Genomic DNA, 14,379 nt, shown 5'->3' on the forward strand with positions numbered 1-14,379 from the left:
TAACACAAAGCTTGAATGTGTTCTTGAAGACACTCACACACATGTTTCAACCTGAGTGCCCATACAGGCACACACACATAACAGTTACATGGGTCATCCATGAGACTTACAGCTCATTCTGTATCAGTGGCCATTCGATACTTTATCCAAATTTCCACCTGTCTGTCCATCTTATTCACATGCACTCACTATCTTTTGTGTCAGCTGTAGCCTCCTGCCCCCCCCCCCCAATAACGCCCTGTGCAAATGAGTGCTTAGTATATATGTGTTTGTGATGCTCTTTTTAAAAATGTACTGCTTTGTTACAGGTTTTTGTAACGTGTATGTTTGATGCATGAGGTCTATTAGTTGATAAAGAATACATCTATTGACATACGTCAGTGCTATCACATATTGATGTCATTGCTGTAAAAATCACCCACCTTCTACTTCTATGCAAGGATCTGCCCTTGATTTGTGTTACTAGCCATTTATTTTCCTATTCCAGGTTCATCACTTACTTTAATAGTCTGGCATTTACAAGTGTTTTAATTTAGGACTGACTCAGTGTGATGCCAGCAGTACACAGCCATTACATGAGTAAGTAAAGGTTGTGAGCATTGCCTGGCATCGATTTTACCATGTATATGTGCATAGGATGACAGTTTTGCCCCCTTAGGTGGTGAGCATGTGTGCTATCCATTGCCCTGGTCAGGGAAAGGGCATATTGTGCATGCCTCTGTCTACCTACACCTACAGCGGCTGGTGGTTCCCCCTTTGATTTCTCACCTGCATATGGGTGTGGTGATCTTGCCAGTCGTGGTGGAATATGTGCCCCTTCCCCTAGATGTTCATGCTGAAGCTGTTTTCTCAGGATAATATTGTGAAGGATAGCACAGACAATGAACATGTCAGCAAAAGTATAGGCTCCCCTTGATATATTTAGGCACCTGGACTGTGCATTAAGAAGATGTTGAGGTTTGGGTGTTTGTTTAAGTAGTTTATTGTATACAAATACATCAGGATGGATGGCAGGAACACTAAATGTAAATGAACTATCTAACTAATTGACTAGCTACATACATGCATGCTCTCACTCTGGCTGCTTACTCAAAATTACACTCTTGCTTACACATGCTCAGTACTTGTATGCATGTGCTGGCTCACTGGAAAGCTTCTTAAAGGTATATCATGCACACTGATCTACACCTGAACCATAACTTCAGCAGCCCAAACACACAATCTGTGATATTTCTTGTTTCATAGTGTGCCTCATTATACCATTCTTTGGAGGGTGGTTGTGCGTTTCTCATGGGTGTCATCAGCCACAGCTCGAGTGCATACCTTGCATCCCCTAGTAAATGACCTTGTAAGATATCCCTCCAAGAAAATCTCAGATACAGTTGAGAGTTGTGCCAATTATGGGAATCATGGTAACTGCCTGGTTTGTCAACATACACATTCAGGATTATTCCCTTAGTGTTGCATACAACCTGGCAGTTAATGGAGTGGAAGCCCCTTCTATTTAGGTACACCACTTCCCGTTCCACAGGTGATGCTTTGATTTCAATGTGAGTACAGTGTATGACACCAAACACTTCAGGGTTGTGTGCTACATGGTAAAAATCTTGCGTAGTTGTAGCTCTGTCCTCAGGTTTACTGGGAAAATGTATGTAGTCATTGGCATGTTGTAGCACAGCATTCAGGAACTGATGTAGCATCCTGGATGCTAATGCCAGTGACAGCCCCAGCATATCCCCTGTTGGTCTCTGGAAGGTTCCTGTAGCTAATATTCTAAGTACTACACATGCCTTAGTCTCACATGTGTCTGTTCTCCTCTTTTTCCCTTGGTGTCAGTTGAGGACGACAGAGGTTGCATAGTTCCTGTAGTGTGTCTCTATCCACCCTTTAGCATTCTGCAATTTCCACCTCATGCAGACTATGAAAAGTTAAATGGGGTCTAAATACCCTTCTCCTTCTTGGCAGAAGCATGTTAGCAGCTGCAGCAGCATAGATTTGGGCCTGTTGCACATACATATGTATAAGAGCACCAGCAGTCCCTAACATTGTTTCCTTGTAAGTAGTTTCTATGGCTGTATTACAATAGGTTTTGGAATTTGAGGCCAAAACCTGAAATGAGTGTAGACGATTGCTTTATAGTGTGCTGAATAGCTCCTCCATCTCGGATTGGTTAATTACCATACAATTCAGCTGCTTATGCTGTAATTTGCATGTCACAGTGTTTTCCATGTTTGTGCGACTCTACATGCTGTGTAGATGTGCTTACTGAATACAAATCAGTCGCAACCTGCACATGGTCTTAGCCCACCATGTAGGCTTTATTGAATCCAGCCCTTTGTGTTAGCATACATTTTTCTGAAGGATATGAAGTCTAAAACTCATATAATTGTCATTATTTAGTGACTTCAGTTCTTAGTGATTTGCTTGAAAACCACAAAACTTATGAGGAACAGAGTAAAAGCATGAACCAAAAATCCATACATTTTGTGAAATTATGGACATTTGAGAGGTATACCTGTGGATATTGATTTAGCTTTTGGTTCCTCTGCTCCAGAGGTTATCAAAAAGTGTGATGAAAGGGAAATCTTTCAGATTTTTCAGCCCACCTTTTCCAAATTTTCTAAGGGATTGTGTAACTCCTCATCCAGTTTTAGCAAAAACAAATAACCGATCTTAATAAAATACTGATAAACTGACATTTAAGAAAAAATGGCAAGATTTCAGAACCCCCCCCCCAAACCAACGGCAGTCCAACAAGTCAGAATGACTGTTTTAGGGACCTTGCCCCCCCCCCCCCAAACACTCATACACACCCTGGCAGTCCCTTTTCCTTTACAGACAGCCTGAATCTCTACTTTTCACTCTGGCAACAGTTTTAGATCAATGTGCTCTAAAGAGGTTTACTATTGAAATCTCGACTTCGGAATGTACGCCTATGAATTATTCGAACTACAGATGTTCGAATAGTTCATATGAGTACATTCCAAATGTTCGAATGTTATATTTGTGAATGTCCTTTGCTTTTTCAAATATAAACGTTCAAAGGGATGTACAGAGATAGTGGTACAGTGCTGTTAGGGAAATACATCCCTTTCCTCACTGTAGTGTGATCTGTATAGTTAGGTGGTGTGGGGAGGTGCAGGGGAGCTTGCCCCACTGCATAAACGGGATGTTAGTTGTAGAAGTTCGGGACTTACGGCAAGGATGGCATTGTCGTTAATTGTCGTAAAATGTCGAATTCCACATTTGTGGCAGTTACTGTAGATCTACAACTAACTGAACAATCATACATCTGCAGACTTGACATTAAACATCAACATTTAGGTGCGAAATTTATTTTGAATTTCATAATTTTAATAGTAAACCCTCTGAAGATCATTCATCAAGGTTACAGATGGCAGTGGGAAGAAATCCCTACTTTTCAGGGGGTAATTCCTCATGAACCAGGCCAGACTCTTATTTCTCTCTCTATCTCAAAACATGCAGTCCCAGTGATTGATAGAACCAGTTCCACCTTCCTAGGTTGGGAAAGGATTTTATTCAAGGATGTTTTTGGTGCCAAAGAAAAAAATGTTTGGAGACCAGTTCTGGATGTTTCTTTCCTAAACCTTTTTATGATAATGCCTAAGTTTAAAATGATGTTACTTCACTTCCTGTTACGTCTTCTTCATTCAAGCTTCCTGATAACACTAGTAACATTTTAGACTATCCACTGTACCAAGAGTGTTCACAAAGTGTCTAAATCCAGTTATAGCTCATTTCAGGGTACAGGGTATACACACTTATCCATATTTAGATGACCTGCTTATCTTTGCACAGCCTTTTTCAAGGTGTCAAGAATCGCTCACTTGAGTGAGCAATTTCATACACAGGCTGGGATTCCAAGAGAACATTCAAAAGTCTTTTCTGATTCCTTCACAGGATTCTGTTCCTGGGGTGTCAGCTAGATATCAAAGTTCAAAGAGCTTTTCTTTCACAGGAAAAATATATCTATGTGCAGATCTATTTCTGAGACTTTCCACTCAGACTTTGGTCAATGTGAGGGAATACCTCAGGAGTTTAGATCTCCTGACACCTACAATTCTTATGATATGCCTGACAAGACTCCATTTGAGAAAAATACAATTATATCTGAAGTCTCTTTGTTCCCACCACCAACATCCTTTGTCTTTTCAAATCCCAGTGCTGGGATTTTTCTGAAGAAGAACTACCTGGTAGAGACAGCAAATTTCCTTAAATCCAGGTCTCTTTTTCTCCCTCTATGCTCAAAAGCAGTAAGTCACCACATATGCCACAGACTTTGCTTGGGGATCAGTTTCAGGATGGATAAAAATGGAAGGTGTGTGGGGCACCAAGGACAGATGCAAATATCTAAATATAAAAGAGGTGCTTGCCTGATCAGTCAACTCTTTGAATCATCTTTGGCTACCCAGACCTCTTTTAAGTTATTATAGACAAAACCACAGTGATGTGGTACATCAACAGGCAAGATGAACCAGGTTGTACCTCCTTTTCAGACTAGCCATGTTAGCTTGGGATATAGTTTCATAGAAAAATCTGACTCTCTAGGTATCCTACATTTTATCAGAGCAAAACTGTGGGGAAGACAAAACAGTGCAGGACAAGGGCAGACCCTCCCAAATAGAACTACATCAGGAGGTCTTCCAAGATTTGATCCATCTGTGAGGAGTTCCTCAAGTAGACCTATTCACCTCCTCTCTGAGCAATCAGCTGGCAACATTGTGCTCCAGGACTCCATGCAGGAAGGCATGGAGGACAGGTGCCTTTTCCTTTGCTTGGACAGAATGTTCCTGTATACTTTTCCACCCTTTCCAGTGATACCCAGGGTACTTCTAAAGATTCAGAAAGAACCCCCCAAAATCATTTAGTGACTCCTTTCTGGCCCAGGCAACAGTGGTCCTCCCTTCATCTGGAAATGACCAGGGACAGTTATCACAATCTTTCTCACAGAGTGGATCTACTCACACAAGATCAGGGGTGTTTAATACACCCCAACCTGAATCAATTTCAACTGACTGCCTGGATGATAAGGTCTTAATTCCCTTTAGGCTGCTGCTTACTGAGGATATGCAGGAGATATTAATGGAGGCAAGAAAGCCTGCTACTAGAAATTCATATATTAGCAAATGGAAAAGGCTTTCTAGTTGGTGCAAAACATAACCAGCGCCAAATTAGGGCTAGTTGTTCTGTGGTTTTACAATATTTGTGTGAGATATTATCTTATGACCTTTCTTTCTCCTCCATCAGGGTTCATTTATTGGCCATTTCAGCATGTCTACCCATAGATAGGTTCATAGATTAGTACCAGGCTAACTGCCCTTGTGGGCCATTGTAAGCCTAGCCAATTACCCCATGTGAGAATCAAATCTTGCACCTTATGTCTGTAAGGTAAATACCTTAACCCTTATGCCAGCCTCACACCCCTAAATGATATGTGTGCTAGGGACTCGAACCCAGGACCTATGAAGCTTTAGACCATCACTCTACCTGTTTAGCTACTTGGATAGTATATGATCTATAATATAGATCTATAGTATAGTATAGATAGTATAGATCTTCCTCTTTCAATGCATTGCCATGTCAAAATGTTTTTGAAAGCAGTTTTGCATAAGAGGCCTTCAAGAAACTGGTGGCCCCTCCTTGGGATCTTAATTTTGTGTTAGACAAGCTAACACTTGCTTCATTTGAACCAGCTAATCTGGATGACTTCAGATTCTTAAAATGGAAAACTGTTTTACTGATTGCTGTGGTCTCTGCAATAAGAGTAATTGAGTTGCAAGCTTTGCAAGTTGTTATGGTGAGTCAACCCTATCTTATTTTCCACAGAGATAGGTTTTTTGAGAACTAATCCTTCTTTTATGCCTAAAGTGGTATCTGAGTTTAGTTTAAGCCAAACTATCCATCTCCTCATTTTTCTTTCCTGACCCTAAAAGGGAGAGACAGGATACTCCATACCTTGAAAGTCGATAGACAACTCAGGTGCTAGCTTGACAGAACTAAATCTTTCAGAGCTTTCGATCAATTGTTCATTTGTTGTGAAGGCAAAAAAAGGGATAGCCTGAGTGCAAACAGGTTATGTCCAAATGGTTGTCTCATGCTATTACCTTTCATTATACTCGGCACAACAAAACTATTCCAGGCAGGGTCAAGTCTCACTCTACCAGGACTTTGGCTTCATCTGTGGCTTTTTGGAAATGGTTGGATTTTAGAATTATTCTAGAAGCAGCAGCTTGGTCCTCTATGCATGCATTTAAAAGGCATTACAAACTTTATTCCTATTCTCAGTCTAGATCAGGTTTTCCTACGATCATTCTTCAGGGGCTTCTGGACCCTTCCCCCTCCACATCCCAAATATAGTAAGCCATATTACTAAGGCTACCTGCAGCAGTGATCAGTATAACAAATATAGTACAGTTGTGTGAGTAAACTTACCATAACAGTAGATATTCAAATGATCATTGCTGCAATGGCCACTTCCCTGGTTCCCCTTCCTTTGGCTGCACCCTCCCTGGGTGCTGGGTCCCATCCTGGATCTCCTGAAACACCCATCCAGGATGCCTGTTACCAGATTTATGAACCCTAAAACTAACCATGTGGTTTCTCCAATTTTAACGGTGGGCAGGGATGCCAGGCTGTCTTCTCTGAAGGACTACATAATCTCTTCTCAAAAGGAGTCAACCAAAAAGATTTACAAAAGCAAATGGAAAAGATTTTCTATTCAGGCATAGTCAAAATGATTAGATCCTTTTTCTGCCCTTCTTCCATCGATACTGGAATTTCTTTCAGAACTTTTATAGGTTCATAGGTGGCTACTAGGCTAATTGCTGTAGGACCTTTAAAAGCCTAGCCATGCAATAATCCGAGTACCTTTATTGACCATAGTTAGATGGACATTGTTAGCAGAGCAATTCTGTGATCAGCACCGAGTGCCCCTCTTCATGAAGGACATAGGTGCCACGCCCGAGGCGAATTTACAGTCACTAGTTGTCAAGATTGCGCTTGAATAGTGTCATTGAGGAGCTCTGTTTCACATGGAGCGGGAGCTTATTCCAGAGGAGTAGCAATCGCTGGGAGATATATCTGTTGCTCCAGCATGTTCTTTTAATATCACAGGCTAGGTTGAGATCCCTGACGTGAGCTATTTTTGTCCCACTTGATTTGCGGATGTGCAGCATTTCCTTTAGGGTAGAGTATGAGACTGCTGTGTAGGTCAGGCACAGGTCGCCTCTCAGCAGCCTGTATGATACAGAGTACAGTGTCAGAGATTTCAGTCTTTCCATGTATGTCATGTTTTGGAGGCCTTGAATTCTCTTGGTTAGAAGCCTCTGTGGTCTCTCTCCAGTTCCTACAGGTGTCTGATGGTGAGGTACATAAAGAAGAGGGCATTGTACTCAATTAGTGGTCTTAAAAGGGTAGAGTATAGAGGAGCTATACCCTCCTTGGTCTTGGATGCAGTGCCCTTATTTATGAGATGTGCAATATACAATGCTTTTCTTACCACTATGGACACATGGTGATCAAATCTGAGATTGCTATCAACCTGTTTTCCCAAGTCTTGCACTACTGAGTTTGAGCTTAGAGGGGTGCTATCTACATCATAATTAGCAGGGGCTACATCTTTGCCAAAGGGGATAATAATATGGCAGGTATATATTGCATTAACTAGTGGGGATGAACTAGATGGACTGGGGTTTACTTGTGAGACTAACAAAGGTGGCTGTTTGGTGGAGGGCTAAAGGTGGAAGACTGGGTCAGTGCCTCAGAATGCACAAGTGAGTTGCTTGCTGGGTAGCAATGCTCAACTGTGTTGCACACACAGAGGCAGTGGAGCTAAGGAGGGGTCTTTAGCAGATAACAAGGGAAAATTGTGTTTATAAGTGTTTACATATATACATGGCAGTGCTAAGCCCTGCAGCACGGTGCACAGCTACTCACAAACGTAGGGGCTTAAACACAAGCGAAGTTAAACAGTTTTAACAAAAATTAACAAGTAGGAAAGCCCAAAACTGAACCTTTTTCCAGCAATCCCAACTCAGATGGGTCCTGGGCTACACACGTCTGCTATAAGGGTGCAGGAGGGCGTTCATAATGTAGGATGGCTGGTTTTAGTACTGAAGTAATACCAAACAGTCTAGATTCAGCAAAACTGAATCTAGCCTATGTTGTGAAATACAGAAGTACTAGAAATTCAAAGTGCAGAAAAAAAGTCACAGCAGTAAAAACAGCAAAATGAAGCAGCAATTAAGCAAAACACAGCACAGAAGGTACAATGTAAGCTTAAAATGTACTTACGCAGTGGATGCCTCATATTTAGTTCACATTCACTCCAGATCTACCAGCATTCCAGTTTTTCTACTATGAAAGTTCAGATTGCTACCATTTCAAATTTTCACATATGCCATAATGTCCATTACTTCTCTTAGGATGTCCAAAGCTTTCCACAAAGGAACTTTTTTTATTGAGGCCTCTCATTCAGGAACCATTTACAACATGAGATGTCACATTTTTACTCCAGTCATTTACTCAGAAACGTTTTGAGCCTTTTGAGTCAGGTGACTTGAAGGTTCTTTCTTTTTTTCTTGGAAAACCATCTTCCTGATTACCATTATATCTGCTAGACGAGTTTCAGAATTACAAGTGCTTTCAAGCAAGCCTCCCTTTCTTATCTTAGAGTGCCATTGAAAACTAACTGTACCTTTCTCCCAAAGTTTCATCTGGAAGCAAATCTAAATCAGTACATTGACCTGGCAGTCCAAATTGCTTTAATAAATAGGTTCATAGGAGTGTACTAGGCTAATGGTCTTGGAGCCTTTACAAGCCTAGCCCAAAGGATTCCCTGGCAACATGCTGCCCAACGTTATTTCCCAGTGCCTATGTCCAGCAGGGCCACTGAATGATCCCCGGGGTGAATTTTCTATTTCCCATCCACTCATCAAGATTTCTCTGGAAGAGGGCCAGTGAGGTGCTCTGCTTGATGTGTAAGGGAAGTCTATTCCAGAGCATGGGCAGTCTCTGGGTTAAGAACCTGTCCCTCCAACAAGTTCTGTTGATTGTGGTAATAAGGTTGAGGTCTCTGGCGTGTGTGGCATGGAGGGATTAGGATTTCCTTAGATGCAGCATATCTAGCAGTGCTGGGTCTGACGTGGATCTTTAGGTCAATTATAGATCGTCTCTAAGTAGGCGATATGATACCGAGAAAAGTTGGAGTTTTTTTAATCTTTCCACATAGGGGCAAGTATTTAAGAGGATCCCAAGCCTTACTGACGTATTTTTGTGGTCTTTCCAGTTGTTGCATACGTCTAGTGAAGTACATGCTGAAAGGGGCATTGTGCTCGATAATTGGTCTAATGAGAGAAGAGTAGAGAGAAACAATGACCTCTTTCTTGCTGGAGGCAAAACCCTTTGTAATGAGATGTGCCACATAAAAGGCTTTTCTGACCACAGTGGCAATGTGATTATCAAAGGATAGGTTGCTATCTACTTGTGTTCCCAGATCTCTTATGACACCTTCAGTGTTCAGTGGACTGCCATTGATATGGTAGTTCATGGGTACCATTTTCTTCCCAAAGGGAATGACGATGCATTTTTTGGCATTGAAGTTAAGGCCATGATTCTGACACCAGTCATTGATCTCCATGTGGCCTTTCTGTAGAATGTCACCATCATTTGGGGAGCTAATGATGGCTGCCAGTTTGGTCAGCCAGAGCCCTTTGGTTTTGACCTGGACTTCATAATAGTAGATCCCAAACAGGAGAGGACCCAGAACCAATCTCTGTGGGACTCCACTTGTGACTGGTCGGCAGTTTGACTTGGAGTCCACTACTTTTACTATGTGAGTTCTATCAGTAAGCCAGTTTGCAACCCACCTTGTGATATAGGGGTTGATGCCTAATTTAGTGAGTTTGTCTATGATTCCTGAGCGTGGAATTGTATCGAAGGCCTTGGCCAGATCGAGGTAGGCTGTGTGAACTACCTTGCCTTCATCCACAGCTCTGGTGACAGACTCGAAGAAGTCTACCAGGTTGAGCAAGCAAGATCTACCCTTAACAAATCCAAACTGAGTGGGGTCTAGAGTCTGGAGATTCCCCATTTCCTTATTTATTAGGTCCATGATGATGCACTCCATAGCTTTACATACCAGACTCATCAGGCTAATGGGGCGGTACTTCCTAGAGTCCGTAGTCACACCCCCTTTGTGGAATGGGATGACTGTAGCAGTGCACCATTCGGCGGGGCAAAGCCTGAGATGAGGCTGAGATTGAACAGGGTACACAGGTGTGGTGCCAGTTCATTTTGCAGTTCATGTAGAACACAGCCTGGGATGTTGTCAGGTCTCATGGAAGCTGTATTCTTGGCCTTGGACAGTGTGGTTTTAACTGTGCAGCTGTAATATTGGGTACTAGGCATTCCTCAGGTATTGTGATTGGCCCTTTACGGGGTGAGAGGGGGGTAAAGTTTGCACTGAATCTGTCAGCCAGTATATTGGCAATGTCTGTTGGCTCAGTATAGGAGTTACCATTGTGTAATAGCGATGAGCAGATCTGAGCATTGCCTTGTAGATATTTGACATAACTATAGAAGGCCTTGTGGTTGTCCTTAGTATCTGTTGTAATTCTGTTTTTGTAGCTGGCTTTAGAGGGTTTGATGAAGGATCTCAGCTTTTTTTGAGGCTGATGAGGGAGTTTTTCCAGTCTTGAGGCTTTGCCTTGTTCTGCAACAGTTTCTTCCTTCTGTTGTAGAGTTTGTTTATGGCAAGGGACCACCAGATTGGCTTCCTTTTTATGGAGGAGAGCGTCTTGGTTCTATTGGGAATGGCCCGTTCCATGCATTTCTGTACATGTACGTACAGTGCATTGGAGTATCATTCAGCAGTCCTGCATTTGTTCTCCATTTGCATGGTCGTTGTAAAGTTAGCCACCTCAGTTTTTAGAAGCCCATAGTTGGCTTTGGAAATGTTTTTTTACAATGGTTTCCTTTGCGGGGGAAGTGGGTGGGATGTGGATATCCATGGTGACAGACTTGTGGTCAGATCTGACCAGGGAGGAGTTGACAGCTGGTGTAGAGCAACGGTCGCTTATATTGGTAATAACCAAGACAAGGATGTTGTTACCCCTAGTGGGGGTAAGAATGAGCTAGTCCAGGACATTAGAATTAATGAATTCCAGGAAACGTTGAGGAAGTGTGTTGGTACTTGAGTATTTTTCCCAGTTAATGGAAGGTTAGTTAGTCACTCAGTATGAGGGTGTTGGCATGGACCTTAATATTTTCCAAGGTGTTTAGGAATGTGGAGTGGGTGTCTTGGGACATGGTGGTGGATCTATAGCAGGCAACAACCTGGATTGCAGCTTACCCAGTGTTAGTTGTACCTGGATTATCTCTGATGCATTATGTTGGGCTACTAGCCTGGAGGTGTACATATCCTTTATGTATATGGAGACACCACTGCCTTTAGGGCCTTGGTCCACATTTTGGGGCCAAAAGGTGTGGTGTGAGTTGTAGCCTAGTAGCACAGGAGTGCTTTCAGGTGCCTTGAACCTGGTTTATGTAACTGCACAAATGTCAATGTTCTCCATTTTAAGGAGCACTTCAAACAAGTGCATTTTGAGATTTAGACTTCTAGTGTTGAGTAGCATAACCCTCAGATTGTATTTGCTTGTAGCTGTTACGGTAGTATTTTGGTCTTCTGGACATTGCCTAAAAAGGCACTGTATGGGGTGGCAAGAGCTTTGGCCAGTATACGGAATCCCAGGGGTGACAGATGCAGGCCAGCTCTGGCAAAGCATCGAGGCCTAACGATCATGTCATCCCAGGCAGACAGATACTGGATCCCCTTGGAATGACACCAGAAACTTAGCCAATTATTGAAGTCAATCATTTTTTGTTGGCACTATGGTATCATTCTTGGCGATGGTAAGATGCTACTCAGGGCTAGGGTCATGCCCTCCTGGGCTACATCATCCGAGAGCTCAATATTTCCTTTCATGTAGTCCAGGGAGATGCGTCTCAGGTCATCCACACCAACATGGACAATGACAGAGTCATATCTGTACCTGTTGTAGAGTGACCTGAATGCATGCGTTATGTGGTGTATCCTGGCTTCTGACAGGCAGCTGACCGTTACTTTCTCCTTATTCAACCTAGTGAGTGGAACATCAGTGTGCCTTACTATTGAGTCACCTATGATAAGTGTATTGGGTAAGCTGTTTTGCCTTAGAGGCTTTGGTTGTGTGGCACACTGTTTGTGTTAGCTATGTGTCTCGTGGTTTGTGCTGTGGTTGCATACATTTCTGCCTTGGAGGTCTCTGCTGTTTGGGTAGGTTTTAATTGATAGCCTCCACGAAGGTAGGTGTGTGTTTTGTGCTATTATGTGATAGCTGTGAGGGTATGTGGCTATGTGTTCTTTGTGGTGTGGTGCTAGTGTTGAAACAAAAAGAAAACAGGACCAGCATACAAGGCACCTTAAAAATGAATTTATTGATTGAGGTTCTTGAAAAACAGACCGGTTTCTGCAAATAGGTTCATAGGTTCATACTAGGCTATCTGCCCTAGGGCATTTATAAGCCTAGCCAGAGTGTGTTTGGCTTTCGCCACCCATTTTAAATTAATTTTGCTTTGCCTTTTTTGAGGTTAGTATACTGTGCTTCTGTCTAACAGTGACACAGAAGTGATAGCCGGGGTAAACCTATGATCTCCCATCCACTCATCAAGATTCCTCTTGAAGAGAGTCAATGTGGGACTCTGCCTAACCTGGACTGGGATTTTATTCCAGAGTGAAGGGAGCCTCTGGGTTATGAATCTGTCCCTCCAGCATGTCCTATTTATTTCAGTGCTGAGGTTCAAGTCTCTCGAGCGCCTAGCTCGATGGGATTTGGATTTTCTGAGGTGCAGCATGTCCATTAAGTCCGGGTTGGACATGGCTTTATACGTCAGGCACAGATCGCCTCTGAGCAGGCGGTATGCCACTGAGTAGAGCTGGAGTTTCTTTAACCGGGCAGCATATGGCATCTGTTTGAGCCCTTTGATCCTCTTGGTGAGGTACTTTTGGGGTCTTTCCAGTTGCTGCAGGTGTCTGGTAAGGTACATCCCAAAAGGGGCATTGTACTCAATTATGGGCCTGATGAGGGATGAGTAAAGAGGCACGATGACCTCCCCTGATCTAGATGTGAATCCCTTCATGATTAGGTGGGCTATATAAAATGTTTTTCTAACCACTTTGGCCACGTGGTTGTCAAATGAGAGATTGCTATCAACTTGGGTCCCCAGGTCCCTAATGACTTCTTCTGTACTTAATGGATTACCACCTATGTGGTAATTTGTGGGCACTTTGTTTTGCCAAAGGGATGACTATACACTTTTTGGCATTTAGCTTGAGGCCATGGCTCTGGCACCAGTTGTCTGTTTCTATGAGGCCCTTTTGGAGGATGCTTGTGTCGGCCTGAGAGTTGATTATGGCACCCAGTTTGCAGTCATCTGCGAACTTGGTCAGCCACAGTCCTTCCGTGTTGGCCTGTACCGCCGAGAAATATATACCGAACAAGAGAGGTCCCAGGACTGAGCCTTGTGGGACGCCACTTGTAACTGGTTTGGAGTCTGACATGGCTCCAGCAATTCTAACCATGTGGGTTCTGTCCTTGAGCCAGTTTGCAACCCATCTAGTGACATAGGGGTTTATATTTAAGCTGGTGAGCTTATCTATAATGCCCGAGTGGGGTATTGTATCGAAGGCTTTTGCGAGGTCCAGGTAGGCTGTGTGGACCACCTTCCCTTCGTCAATGGCCTTGGTGACTGTTTCACAGAAATCGACCAGGTTTAAGAGGCAGGATCTGCCCTTAACAAAGCCAAACTGGGTAGGATCCAGTGTCTGTAGGTCCCCAATATCTTTATTTATGAGGTCCATGATGATCCCTTCTATAGCTTTGCAGACCATGCTAGTCAGGCTTATGGGGCGATAGTTTCCAGGATCCGTTGAGGCATCACCTTTGTGGAGAGGGACCACTGTTGCTGTACGCCACTCTTTGGGTACATATCCTGTAGTAAGGCTAAGATTGAACAGTAGTTTTATGTTTGGGTTTAGCTCTTCTTGGAGTTCATGTAGGACGCAGCCCGGGACACCATCTGGTCCCATTGATGCTGTGTTTTTTGCTTTGGAGAGGGCGGCTCTTACCTGAGCATCTGAGATGTCAGGGGGGCAGCACTCTGTTGGGATAGATATTTGCCCTTTTGGTGGGGAGAGGGGGGGAGAAGTTTGCACTGAACCTGTCAGCTAGGATGTTGGCGATGTCTGTGGGCTCGGTGTATTTTTTGTCATTTTGGACTAATTCTGAGCATATCTGGGAATTCCCACCCAGGTTCCTAACA

Source organism: Protopterus annectens, chromosome 1.part1 (genome assembly GCF_019279795.1).
Source record: "Protopterus annectens isolate FY-2018-M chromosome 1.part1, PAN1.0, whole genome shotgun sequence".
NCBI classification, from domain to species: Eukaryota; Metazoa; Chordata; order Ceratodontiformes; family Protopteridae; genus Protopterus; species Protopterus annectens.